Genomic DNA, 15,086 nt, shown 5'->3' with positions numbered 1-15,086 from the left:
AATTTTGTTTTTGTAACAAAATAAAATCTGTTTTGTTTTTTTATTTATTTATTTTTATTTCGAGTTTGATTTTTGTAATCAAACAAATTCTCTCCTTTTCTTTATTTCTTTAAATTCTATTTGTTGTTGTGTACATAATAGAATTAAATCTTTTAAATACAGTGAAGATTGTCCTACACAAAGAGCATTGGGACCACTTTCGATCTCTCTCTTCCCATTGTATACATCAATTACATTCAATGTATGACACTATTTGGTAATGCTACAATTAACACTAGATAACTTCGATCTTGTTTAAAAGGATAGCACAAGACGTTAGATTTTTCATGTCTTTAAGAGATTATCATGTCTGATCTAGAGCTTTGCCAAACTATTTAGTAAGGAACTCTTCTTGATTGTAGGCCTAATGACTAGTAATCTCTTAATAAAGTTGTTTATTGCAAAATAACCTTTTATTTATGAGACACTTACGGGCTGATCCTATTGACTAGACTTATTTATATATAAGTCCTGACTGATAAATTTATCATTGTAAATTTATTTATTAATATCCATCATCCTTATTCATTCACCATCCTCTTACACATACACAAAGAACAAAAGAGATTGATAAATTTATTACTGAAAATTAAATCTAAATCTGAATCTAGTTTGTAACAGATCTGGTTTGAAAGAGAGAGATTTAGAGAATCACCATTGTTTAGAGTCATTTTATGTTATTTCACCATTCGAAACAAAGGTGGTGGTGGTGATATGGTGGTTGTATAGATCAGCGACAGTGGTAATATAGTGTATAGATCGGCGATAGTGGAGATAGTTAGTAAATGGTACTGGCATCCGAATAACGATGGTGGTGATGGTGGGTGGACGATGACAGTAACGATGGTGGTAGACAATGTAATATAGTGTATAAATCGATGATGGTGGAGATAGTTGGTGAACCGTGCTGGCACCCGAATAACAACAGTGGTGGTGAGATAAAGAGAGAGAGAAAGAGAGAGAGAAGAGAAGATGAAAGAGAACTTGTAGGACCTATTGATGCATTCAAAAAGTTAATAGGACTTAATGGTATTTAAGTCTACTTTCTTTTTCTTTTTTTTTTCTTTTTGTATCGGTGAAAGTCAGTTGTTAGTTGTTAGATTAGCACCATAAGAGAGTTAGCCTCTCAGCCTTTGTAAAGCACCAAGTGCTTGCCTCCTAATTCTACTCCCCCTTATGGAGAGTTGAATTTATGACCCCCCCTTTAGAAGTAACCCTCAGGAGAGTCATGGTGGCTAATTAGGCTAGACCTAGTTAGTTGTATTTAAGTCTACTTATTGGGATTAGTTTACAATTATCCCCTTTATTTTTATTATTTATTTATTTTTATAATATGACCTAAGAAAACTGTGGTTCAAAAACAATTATATAACATATATATAACAAAACATGGCTAGTTTTGAAAATGTGTTAGAGACATTTGTCCTATGTGGACATTTGAATGGCTCAAATTAGTTCTAAGGGGAAGATCCAACGATCGTCTGCAAAATTATTTGGCTTAGATCATACAATTAAGATTTAGAGCCTTTCTATTTCAAATTTTGAAATTTGACACTATAACATTTTCTTAGTTTAGTGACATTTGAAAATGCCACAAAACTATTGGTTTAATGACATTTTTTAGTTTTGTGGCATTTTGAACAAGTGCCATTTGTATCCGTGCCACGGTAGATACTAGTGTCACGGTAGATACTTGCAAGTGCCACTACACCATCATGGCTAAAAAATTTCAATAACATTTTGATGTCATGGTAGATATTATTTGTGACACCATCAAGCGCCATTAAAAAAAGAGTTAGTGACATTTATAAGTGTCATTATACCATCAAGACTAAAACCTTTCAGTGACACTTTAATGTCATGGTAGACACTATTCGTGACGTTATCAAGTGCCATTCGTGACGATAATTAGTTGTAGAACAATTGGATCCGCTCTTGCGGAGACTCGAACCGCCAACCTCCCGCACCATAAACCTTATACACCACACTCTTCCCACTACACCTCTATAGCACCACATGATTATATATGCAGCATATATTATTTATATAGTACATACATTCATATTAATATAAAAGTATATGTATAAACATAATTATTTTATTAAACATAATGTATGTAAAATAAACTATTTACTAGCAAAATAAAAAAAGACCACTTTTGGCGACTAAAAATATTTTTTGGTCGCCAATTCTATACTTTTGGCTACTAATTGTTTTTTAGTTACTAAAAAACTTAACTTTTGCAGACTAAAATCGGATTTGGTCGCCGAAGATGCACTTTCAGCTACCAAAATTTTGGTCGCCAAAAAATTTAATTCCCGCCTTAGGATTTTAGTTCACCCGCACTAAAAATGACCACTTTTGGTGACTAAACTTATTTTTTAGTCGCCAATTGTAGACTTTTGGCTACTAAATTTTTTTTTAGTTACTAAAAAACTTAACTTTTGCAGACCAAAATCGGATTTGGTCGCCGAAGATGCACTTTCAGCTACCAAAATTTTGGTCGCCAAAAAATTTAATTCCCGCCTTAGGATTTTAGTTCACCCGCACTAAAAATGACCACTTTTGGTGACTAAACTTAATTTTTAGTCGCCAATTGTAGACTTTTGGCTACTAAATTTTTTTTTTTGACACCAAAAAGCTTTACTTTTGGCTACTAAAATTTTTTTAGTCAGTAAAAACCATATAATCAGCGACCAAACTTATTTTTAGTCGCCAATTGTAGACTTTTGGCTACTAAATTTTTTTAGTCACCAAAAAGTTTTACTTTGGGCTACTAAAAATTTTTTAGTCACTAAAACCCATATAATCAGTGACCAAACTTAGTTTTAGTCGCCAATTGTAGACTTTTAGCTACTAAAATTGTTTAGCCGCCAAAAAGCTTTACTTTTGGCAACTAATGCTGTTTTGGTCGCTGAAAGCTATACTTTCAGCGACCAAATTTTTTTTGGCCAGGAAATTTAGTCGCCGAATGTGCTTTTTCCTATAGTGTATATTGAGTTTAATTTATTTATTTTTAATCATTTACTGCATTTTAAAAATTTTAAAAATATATTGGCATTTTTTGTTTTTTCAAAAATGCCATTATAAGCTTGGAAAGTTTTTGGCTTAGTGACATTTCTCAAAATGCTATAAAATATTTGTTTATGACACTTTTTACCTAAGTGTTATAAAAAGTAATTTGCACCTACCTAGTGTCCTAACATTTTTAAAAAAATGCCATTGCGACTAAAGTTTAAGTGGCATTTGTTGGTAAATGTCACGAACATAATTTTTTGCGTCATTATTTTATAAAATGCCATAAAATTGATGTGACATTTCTTTATTGAATGTCACTAGAGCCTTATATGTTTGTGGTTCTGTGGCATTTTTCTAAAACATTTAATGGCAATTTTTATTTTTGTGGCATTTTCTAAAAATATGCCACTAGTGTAGTGTCACTAAAGTGTAAATTTGTTGTAGTGACATTTTTGTTGTAGTGAAGTGACACTTTTTTTAATTGAAATGTCACTAGAGCCTTGTATGTTTGTGGCTCTATGACATTTTTCTAAAAAATGCCACAAAATATTCTTTTTGTGACATTTTTTAAGAACATGCCACTAGTATAGTGTCACTAAAATGTGTTTTTGTTGTAGTGTGAAATTTTGAAGGTTAATTTAGATTGGGCTAGATTATAATGGGCAATGCCTTTAGGTACGAGTTATTTGTAGGTATATATAAATCAAGGATAAACTATATTTTGCTCCCATGTACTTTATACTAAATCACTAAATCTCTTTTTGGCCTCTTGTTTTTTATATGTGAAAGTCAATTTCTTATAATTTCAATCAAGTACCAATTTCATAATTTTTTTAAGCTTTCATTCAAATGAGTAATAGAATCTCAATACGTAAGGCTCACATTAGGGGTGCTCACGAATCGAGTTGGGTTGGGTAGCCTCTCATCCGTCATCCATCTAAACTTAGGTTGATTGAAAAAAATCAATCCGCATTTGTTCGATTAGTTCTCAGATGTGCATTGAACGGGCTGCGCGGGTTGGCTAATGGATGAGAATTGATTTTGGCGGTTTGGACTTACCATTTTATGCCTTTTTTGAACTATTTTAGAATAATATTTTACTATTTTGAGTTATTTGAGTCCAAAATTTTTTATTCTTTATTTTTTCATAATTAAAATAAAGGCCAAACTTTCATATTTTATAAATACCTAATATTATTACTAAACAAAATGCCCTTTTTCTAACATACAAAGCATAAAAAATCTAATATTATTTTTTTCAGGGGGTTGGCAGATTGGGTTAGGTTGAGTGGCCTCTCATCCATCATCGGTTCGAACATAGGCGGATTTGGAAAATCTCCATCCGCATTTGTCTACTCATACTATCGAAACTACTTAAAAGCCGGTGGATTAAATCGGGTCGATCAGTTTTGACGGATCAATCAAGCTTCTAGAAGGACCACCAACTAGGGTAGGAATTTTGATCTTGTCGCAAAGTATATGAATTTTGGCCAGTTGGGTTAGCCCAAAAAATTAGTTTTAACATTTTCATCTAGATATTTAGTACCAAACAAATTAAATTGGTTTCAACTATTCCATCTAGATACAATGCCGAACAACTTAAATATGTTCAGATACTTAATTTCCAAATTATGAAATTGTTTCGAATATTTGGTGCTGAACAAATGAAGTATGTGCAGATACTCAGGTTCAAATAATAGAAAATTGGAACATATGTAATATCAAATATAATACTAGATAGTTCTTTTTGTTTGGAATTGGAATATGAAAAAAAAAAATTAAATGTTCAAAAACACAAAACCGAACATAAACTGTTTGGATATTACTAAACAATGGCCATTATTTTGGAAACACATGCCGAATATATGAATTTTGTTTAGAATCAAGTTTTTGAATAAATGTAATTTGTTCGGTACTAAATTTCTAAATAGATTTTGTAAACTCAATAGTCGAAAACGATGAACATGAATAGAAAACTTAAATTTTCTCTATAAATAATTGCCTAGAAACGTCTTTTTTCATTGTTCACTGTTAATTTTAATATAAAATAGAATGCAAGAATAACGAATTTAAGCAAAAATAAGAGTATGAAGATGCAAAATGAAGAGAGTAAGAAGAGAATATAAAAGAGAAGAGAAGATTAAGTTTGAGAATATAAAAGAAAAGGGAAGATTAAGTTTGGTTATGAATGGAATGTCCAAAGAGCTTTGATTTATATTTTTTTCAATATTAAACACTTTTTGGTCACGGCATTTGTACTTCAATTGGGGTCACAAAAGATTTCTTGACCTCATTGATTGTCAAACCCATTCCAATGTCTCAAGAACCCAACTTTTTTTTTTAAATTTATTTATTTTTATATGTGATTAGTTATTAGGAATGGCAACGGGGCGGGGCGGGGCCGGGGATCACACTCCCCGTCCCCGATCCCCGATGGTTGAATTTTCCCCGGCCCCGGCCCCGATCCCCGACGGGGATCCTATCACTGCCCCCACCCCCGCCCCCAACGGGGATCGGGTTTCCCCGACCTCGAGCATTCCCCGGCTACAAAAAAAAAAAAAAAAATTCAGATGCCTCACATACACAGATCTGAAACAAAAAATACTATGTATCATCATCAACAACAACAAATACAGATTTAAACTTTAAAAAAAAAAAAAAATTTGATCTAACACAGGCACAGATCAGATCATCACTCACACAGAAAAAAAATTGATCTAAAAAAAAAAAAACTGATCTGCGACAGATCTCGCACACACACACAGACAGATCTCACACACACACACACAGAGACAGATCTCACACACACAGATCTGAGCGACGCCGTCGGTGGGTTCGATGGTGGTGACACAGATCGAGATCGAGAGTGGCTGGCGGTGGCTGTGGGTTCGGTGGTGGTGGCAGAGAGACAGACGTTGTGCGGCGGTGGTGGTGATGTCGCCGTCGGTGAGAGAGAGGGGGAGTCGGGGCCAGCGGTGGTGTTGACGTCGCCGTCGGTGACCGCGAGAGAGAGAGTTGACAGCGAGATGAACGACAGAGTGGGAGAGAGTTGAGATGAGAGTGAGGGAGAGAGAGATCAACGAGAGAAACTCTCAGAGAGTTGAGATGAAAGTGAGGGAGAAGAGAGTTAGTTTATTATTATTATTATTATTATTATTATATATATATAAATATATAAATATATAAATATAAGGGGTATAAAAGTAATTTCACTTCGGGGAAATTCGGGGATGGGGTCGGGGACGGGGCCGGGGCCGGGGATCGGGCCGGGCCGGGGATCAAACACTGATCACCGTCCCCGGCCCGTGACAGATCGGGGATTAATTTTCAAATACCGTCACCTCCCCGTCGGGGGTATTTTTCGGGGAAAAACCGCTTAAATCGGGGTCGGGATCGGGGATCCCCGTCGGGCCGGTTTCAAATTGCTATCCCTATTAGTTATGGACTTATTTATCAAAGGATCAGGCTGAGCCTGTTGGATTTGGCTTAGCCTATAGTTTGGACCTTCATAAAATTATTTAGGGTAAATTATAAATACACCCTTTAAGATTTGCTTAAAATATAAATTGCCCCATTTTATTTTAAAAATTTTATCACACCCCTTCAAATTTATAATTGCATAACAAATAGCTCATTTTATCAATAGATCATCAAATCAATTAATAGTTTTTAATGATTTCATAAATATATATCAATTAACAATTCAAATAATTTTTTGTTATTATTAGGTTTTTATTCTTGCTAATCCTATTTGAGCCCAATAGTTTTGTAATTCATTTTTGTGCAACCAGTGAAATTGATTTGTGAATGTATAATGTTATTTAATTTAGTCCAAATATGAAAATATTTGAAGATTTTAATTCATTAGGTGGTGGACAGACTTGGGTTTCAAAGAAAAGCTTGAGTTTTCAAGAGATCGTTTGATGGAGAATTATTTGTGGGCAATGGGAATTGTTTTCGAGTCCCAGTTCTCCAAATGCAGGAAATGCCTTACTAAATTTGTCTGCATACTAACAGCCATTGATGACATGTATGATATATACGGATCGCTAGATGAGCTTGAACATTTACTGATGCAGTCAATCGGTATGATATAGAACAACAACAAAATTTTTTAATTTTTTTCATTAACTACATAAATCTCAAGCATTTTATTTACCTCTCTGTCTTAATTAATTCAACAGATGGGACCTTAAGGCCATGGAGGAGCTCCCAGAGTACATGAAGATATGTTATTTGGCTATGTTCAACTTTGGAAATGAAATTTCATATGATGTTCTCAAAAACCATGGCTTGGATGTTCTGTCCTACATTAAGGAACAGGTAAAATTTTGAAGATGGACAGTTCTGTTATTTATCTTAACAATGCATCTGGTTTTTTTGTGCGATAATGATCGCATGTAATTATTTGACGATTCCAGACTATCATGTAAATTTTGGTTCTCAATTATTCATGGTATGTCACATTGAAAGGTGGGATTTCAGATCCCACTTTTATCAACTTAGCTAACTATAATTGGTCGGCTAAGGCCAAAATTTTCAGGTAATCATGGACAATTGAATGTTCTTCCTCAAAAACCGAGTATTGTATTCAACTAATGACAATCAACTGGGTCAGATCAGTTGGTTATTTATGTACACTTTCAACTGAGAGATCAGATGATCAATCTTTGTCAAAGATAAAGATTAATTAATTTTTTCTCTATCACTGGGCTATTTCTCAAGTTATTTATTCTCAACTATGGTGTTCTTTCTTCTATTAGGCTTAAGGATATGTGTTTTGAATTTTGACTATCCAGTTTGATGTAATTATTATGATATTAAAGAAAAACAATGACAATTAATAATGTGAAATTGCAGTGGACAAATCTTTGTAGATCATATTTAGTAGAAGTAGGGGTGTGCATAATACCACCGAAACCGCCGAAACCGCCAAAACCGCACCGAGCCGCACCGCCAAGGCAAATTCGTTATTATTTGCCAATCGAACCGCCGGTTTTTGGTAAGAAAAATGGCAAATTTTAGTGACACTTTTATCAATCCGCCAGTTTCTATTTTTCTTCCAAACCGCACCGACCCGCACCGCTATTAAATCATGTTTTATAAGATTCTAAAAATTCTTTTTTACTTAAGTTTGCTTGTTGTTGTATACCTTAGAATATAGTATTACATTACTGCTCGAGGGGAATTCAAGATGTCAGTAATCCAAAATGAAGTTGGATTCCAATTCACTTTTCAATCTTTTTTTTTTTTTTTTTTTTTTTTTTTTTTCTGACCATGTTGCAAACTTGCATCAGCTCACTTTTCAATCTAAATACGTTTCAACAGTAAACATTTTCAATATATTGTAAATCCTGAATGATATTAATTTTATGTATTGTATTTGATCATTGTAGCTTCCACAGATGCTTGTAATGAACTGATAGCATAGTCGTTGATATTATCATGTTGTTGCTACACTTGCTGCATCAGAAGAAAGCTTCGCAAGATGCTTAACATCACGGTATCTCTTGTCTTTTTTTTACTCTTTTATTTAAGTTTTGTAATTTGAATTATATTTTTTATAAACCGCCAATCCGCCCGAACCGCCAAGGCAAATCCGCCATTATTTGCCAACCGAACCGCCGGTTTTTGATAAGGAAAATGGCAAATTCTCGTGACACTTTTATCAATCCGCCACCCGCTATACGATTTTTATATTTCTCTCAAACCGCACCGACCCGCACCGCGCACGCCCCTAAGTAGAAGCAAGGTGGTTCTACAGTGGGTACACTCCAACATTGGATGAATATTTGGACAATTCATGGACTTCTGTGGGTGGCCCTGCAGCAATAACCCATGCTTACCTGATGCTAGGGTTCCCCCTAGCTCTAGATTCTCTTGATGGATTGAAGATTAGTTCTGATACAATTTACTGGGCATCTCTCATTACCCGACTAGCGATGATTTGGGCAATTCCAAGGTAATGTACACCCTATAATACATGTGCAATTAACTCTCACAAAAGGGTTGTAATCAAATCTTTCAAATCCTTAGAGGCTTTTTTTTTTCATTGCTTTTTTTTTTTTTTCTCTTTTTTGAAAAAAAGGAAGAAGAGATTTTTGAAGAATTTTTCTTAAAACAAATGACTTGTATAAAAAAAGAATTAAAAGTTCTTGAATTTTTAAAAATGATTTTCAAGACAAAAATAAATATATTTTGTTACCGGAAAGTCCCATGAATTTTCTTGTAGACTAAAGTCACATGAATTTGAAAATGTACACTATGAGGTCCTTTCACTATATTTCTAAAAGATTTCCAAATATGGATATGCTTTATTTGTGCACTATTATCTTATTAAACTTTTGTCAAATGTGTCATTCTTAAAATGTGACAATAGGATATCATTCTAATATGTCATTTTTAAAATATGATAATGGGACATCATTCTAATGTGTACATTATTGTCTTGTTAAACTTTTACCAAATGTGTAATTTTTCTTAAAATGTAATAAGAAAATTATCTTATTAAACTTTTACCAAATGTGACATTTTTAAATTGTGACAGTGGACGTTTGTGCACTATTGTTTTATTAAACTTTTGTCAAATGTGTGTGTGTGTCTTCTTCTTCTTCTCTTTTTTTTCAATGTGACAAAAGGACATCATTCTTATACATGTATTATTGTGGATATGCTTTATTTGAAAGATTTTAATGCGAGATAATTAGACTTATAAGTTCATAAAAATATTTATGGGATTAAATGGTCCACAAGTCATGAATATATGATTATTATTATTAAACATGCTTCTTTTTTTTCAAAAAGATGAAAACAAATATTTTTAAAAAAATAATAGAAAAAATAGAAAAAAAACAACAACAACAACAACTACAAGTCAAATTAGCCTACCCAAAATATTATTGTAAATTTGGGCCTCATTTGATGTAGCGCTTAAATCATATCAATTCCACTTCTTATTTTATTTCTTAGTATTAGCATCACATAAAATATGGATATCCAAATATGAACATTATAACATTACTGACTTGAGCATTGAAGATCATAGTTTTAAGCGGACTAACTACATTGTGTTGATTGTTGTAGGATGAGATTGAGCAAGGGGATGTGGCCAAATCCATACAATGTTGCATGATCAAGGAAGGAGTTAAAGAAGAAGAAGCACGAGATCGCATTAAGGCCCTAATAAGCTTTTCATGGAAGAAACTTAATGAGGCAACTGCTAAAGATTAATCACCGTCATCACCCTGCTAGGTCCATAGTAACTATGTCATTAAACATGGCCAGGACTGCACAAAGCATATTTCAGCATAGTGATGGCATTGGTACTTCAATTGGGATCACAAAAGATCGCTTGACCTCTTTGATTGTCAAACCCATTCCAATTCCAATCCAACATGTAAATCACCAAGCAATGTTACAAGATCTTGTAATTTGTGAGATTAGTTAATTATGAACATATTTTATCATTGGCAATCTTTTACTAGTGGCCATGTAATTTGTGAGATTAGTTAATTATGAACATATTTTATCATTGGCAATTTCCAGATTTTTCCAAAACTTGTGTGCATGAGAGATCAAAGACCACAAGCTACTCTGCAAATTGCTTTTATCAGATCGTTAGCTTTACATTGGTTTACTAGAATTGGATGTTCACAATTCAAAAAATGATTTGTTTATTTATTAAATTAATCTGCTCTCCACGAATCAAACGGATCTAAGATTTCAAAAATATACTAATCAAACTAATTCGTGAAACCTTTATAACTAAACTAGAATCAAACATTAGAAGCAGTTTAGTTCTAGTTCAATTCCATAGTTACAGGTTAGAAAATTTATCACTGTCACTACAAGAAAATGGACTTTATAACACGGAAGCATTTGCGGCGGCCTCATTGACCGTCACAAAAAGTGATTTTTTGCGACGCCACCACCTGCCGTCGCCAATAAATGGGTTTTTAGCGACGGCATCCCTTCTTGTAAAAAAAAAGCCACTTTTTTGCGACGGTAACAACTGTCGTCGCAAATAATGCGCTTTTTTTGCGACAGTAACTTATGCTGTCACAAATAAAGCTGTTTTTTGCGATGGCATGAACTGCAGTTGCAAATAAGAGAGTTTTTTGCGACTGTAACAGGTGCCATCGCAAAGATAAAAAAATAAAAAAATAAAAAAGTTCTGATGAGACGACATTGCCGTCGGAAAAAACTAAAATTTTTGTAGTGTAAATTATCTATTAGAAGGGGGATCCTTCTATCCAGATTTTGAATTAGAGGGTGTTGTTTGAGTCTGTAGAGTTCATTATAAATCCCGTTTTGATGAACCAAATTCAAGTTTAAGATAAAAATTTTAAAAATTAATATTTTTTTAAATAAATTCAAATTTCAAATGAATTTTGATTTATCTTTAAGTGAGTCCATTACAAGAAGAGGACAAATAATTTTATTTTTTTATAGTTTAACGTTCATATAAGCTTAATGAATCAAATTCAAGTTTAAGATAGAAATTTAAAAAATTACTATTTTTTTAAAATAAATTCAAATTTAATTTATTTACCAAACAAGTTCATCTCTAGCAAATTCCAATAAATTAGATACGACTGGAGCTTTGGTGACTTGGTTTATTTTATGACCCTTGAAAATATTTTGTGATGTCCATTTTGTGAGTAGATCCATTTCCAATTTTGTCACATAGATCTTCCAAAATTTTCATAATATCTATATTTCTCATAAAATATTTTTAAAAAATAGCAATTCAGGTGTAAATTTGAAAGGGGGGAAAAATTGAGATCAATGACAAACTTTAATAATTAAAGTCATAATTTTTTTTATTTATTTATGAATCTGTAATTAATTTGAGAAAGTATACTGATTTGTAATTTTTCAAATATTTCGAGGTTGTGCTTCCTCAAAGGTCTTAGGTTCGAAACCATCTAGACGCACATAATTTTTTGACGTCAATCTATATGAGGCTTTGTTTCTATTTTAATTGGGTTTCACCTATTTTTTCATCTTCATGTTTCTCTGTCTCTCTCTATCTCTCTCTCTCTTTCGCTCATCTCTCTTCTCTTTCTCACTCATCACTCTTTGTCTTTCTATCTGTGTCTTTCTCTTTCTCTCTCTCTCTCTCTCTCCCACACTGTGCTCGCGTTGCTCACTCTCTCTCTCATCTCTTCTCGATTTACCGATCTCCCTCTCAATTTATTGATCTCTTTTTTCTCTCTCTCTCTCTCTCTCTCTCTCTCTCTCTTCTCTCAATCGCTCATCTCTCATTTCTCTTAATCACTTGTTAAAAGAGAAAAAAGTAAAAAAAATGAAATGGGCCTCTCTCTCTCTATGTCTCTCGCTCATCTCTCTTCTCTTTCTCTCTCTCTCTCTCTCTCTTTATCTCTCATCTCTCTCTCTCTCTTTATCTCTCATCTCTCTCTCTCTCTCACTCTATGTCTCTCACTATCTCTTGTTCATCTCTTTTTGTTGTCTTCCTCTCTCTCTCTCTCTTTGTTTATCTCTCGCTCATCTTGTTTCTCTTTCTCTCTCTCTCTCTCTCTCTTTCACTCTCATCACTCTTCTCTCTAGCTCCTTCATCTCTCTTCGCTCTCTCTTGTTCATCTTTCTTCTTCTGTTTAATTTAATTTTCCTTTGTAACTATTTTATTTATAGCATTTGGAGCATTAATTATATTTTTCTCATCCTCTGTTTAACTGTTCCATTTCTCTACTTAATTATGTTTAATTCAGTTTCATTCTTTCTCTTTCATTTTTCAATTGTGGTAAGTATCTTTTATAAGCATTTGATTGTAATCTTTATTTTAAAAAATAATACACTTGATTTATTTATTTATTTTAATGAACCTTGGGTTTAATTTTAGTTAGATTTTCCCATTAACATTGATTTCAAGTTATTTATTTATTTATTTTTATTTTTTTTTGCCTACTAATTGTTATATATTAAAGACAAATTGATCTTTGAATATTATTTCATCACACAACCAAAACATTTTACAGATCTGTATATATATATAGGAATGGTATAACAAACTCACTAAAACAAACTTTCTAACTACCTAACCATATTGTCTAACTAACTAACCATACAACTGCATTATGCTGAATTGCTAATATAACAGTGGTGTGACTTAATCAGCATCATAGTCCACTGCTGAGCTCTTGGAGTCCTCCTCTGCCTCTTGTATCTTATCAGCCCCCCGCAAGCTGATAGGAGAAGGAAGGAGCATCAGCTTGTCTTTGAGATAATGAAAATGAGAACCAGACAAAGGTGTGGTAACCAGATCAGCTAATTGATCAGAGGTAGGAACATACTTGAGAAGAATTTGTTTGGAAACAACGCGCTCACGAATGAAATGACAGTCGATTTCAATATGTTTAGACCGGGAATGAAAAACGGGATTTGAAGCAAGAGCCATAGCAGATAAGTTGTCACACCATAAAACGGGAATAGAAGAAGGAGGGACCAAAAAATCCTTAAGCAACTGCTGAAGCCAACTAACTTCAGCAGCAGTATTAGCTAAGGATCGGTATTCAGCCTCAATGGAGGAACGAGAAACCGTAGGCTGCTTTTTAGCAGACCAAGAGATCAAATTTGGGCCTAAAAAGATACAGTACCCTGATGTAGAACGTCTATCCAAAGTATCACCGGCCCAATTGGAGTCAGAAAATGCATGAAGAGTCAAAGGACCAGGAGTGAAACTCAATCCATGAGAAACAGTGCCTTTAACATAACGGAGCAGACGTTTAACATGTTGAAAATGGGCATTAGTAGGAGCATGCATATGTTGGCATGCTTGATTAACAGGTTGAGCAAAAGGAAGAGCATCGGAATGAGAGACAGAGGACACAACCAGCAGAGTAAGACTGGTGGGAGTCTGTTTGACAAACAAGGAAGTATCTGACAAACTGTTATGAAACCCCTGCGAGAGAAGAAAAGCTGAGAAAGTGGAATACCAGGCTCGAGGAGCCTGTTTAAGGCCATAAAGAGCTTTCTGAAGTTTGCACACATGAGTAGGATAAGAAGGATCCACAAATCCTGGAGGTTGAGTCATGAAAACTTCCTCTTCAAGGGAGCCATGGAGAAATGCATTGGAGATATCAAGCTGAGTAATGGACCAGTTATTATGAAGGGCAATGCAAATAAAAATGTGAATAGTTGGTTGCTTAGCAACAGGACTGAAGGTCTCATGAAAGTCTATCCCTGCCTGTTGCAAATAACCTTTAGCCACAAGGCGAGCCTTGTACCGGGCAATACTACCATCAGAATGTCGTTTAATGCGAAAAACCCATTTACAGCCGATGGCCAAGTGAGAAGAAGGCAAGGGAACAAGAGTCCAGGTACCCTGAAGTTTAAGAGCATCAAACTCCTCTTGCATAGCTTTAAGCCAGACAGTAGATTGAAGAGCTTCTTGGACAGTACGAGGTTCAGAAGTGAGAAGCTGAGTAGAAAGATCAGAAACAGAGGTAGTGTGAAAACACACAGGAAGTTTGGCTTTAGACCGGGTGGTCATAGGATGAGAATTAAGGGAGACCGTAGAGATGGGAGCAGCAGACGGCTGGACAGTAGATATGGGAGCAGCAGATTGTGGTGATCTGGGAACAACAGATGGCTGTGAAATAGGTGGAAGGTCAATGGTAATAGAAGTGATGGGAACAGAAGGAGGACAATTAGAAATATATGGAAAACGAGGAGAAGGAGAAGCGAAATTTGGTGAGACTGAAGAAGTAGAGGGTGAGGACCAAAAGAAAGAGGGAATAGAAGAAGAAGAAGAATAAGAAAGAGATGAAGAAGAGGATAAGGAAAAAGGAAAGCATGACTCATTAAAGAGAACATGTCTGGAGATGTAGATTTTACCAGTAATAGGGTCAAGACATCTATATCCTTTGATAGTAGGATGATACCCAATGAAGACACAGGGAATGGACTTGGGCTGAAGTTTATGAGAGATATATGGCTTAAGCCAAGGAAAGCATTGACAACCAAAAACCTTAAGGGAAGAGTAATCAGGCACAGAATGAAATAAAGCT

At 34.3% G+C, this 15,086-nt stretch overlaps 1 pseudogene across 1 annotated transcript; it reads left to right on the top strand.

The window, feature by feature from the left end:
* The first annotated feature begins 4,721 nt into the window (after window positions 1–4,721).
* Window positions 4,722–10,504, top strand: LOC114295339 (putative terpene synthase 9; annotated as a pseudogene). The gene is made up of 6 exons (XR_014336801.1): window positions 4,722–4,726; window positions 6,926–7,143; window positions 7,242–7,380; window positions 7,918–7,956; window positions 8,799–9,019; window positions 10,141–10,504. The product of XR_014336801.1 is annotated as a putative terpene synthase 9 (transcript).
* Window positions 10,505–15,086: the final 4,582 nt, after the last annotated feature.

Source organism: Camellia sinensis, chromosome 7 (assembly GCF_055761805.1).
Source record: "Camellia sinensis isolate YWXY chromosome 7, ASM5576180v1, whole genome shotgun sequence".
In the NCBI taxonomy this organism is placed as follows: Eukaryota; Viridiplantae; Streptophyta; class Magnoliopsida; order Ericales; family Theaceae; genus Camellia; species Camellia sinensis.
This window is presented reverse-complemented; position numbering and strand designations above follow the sequence as displayed.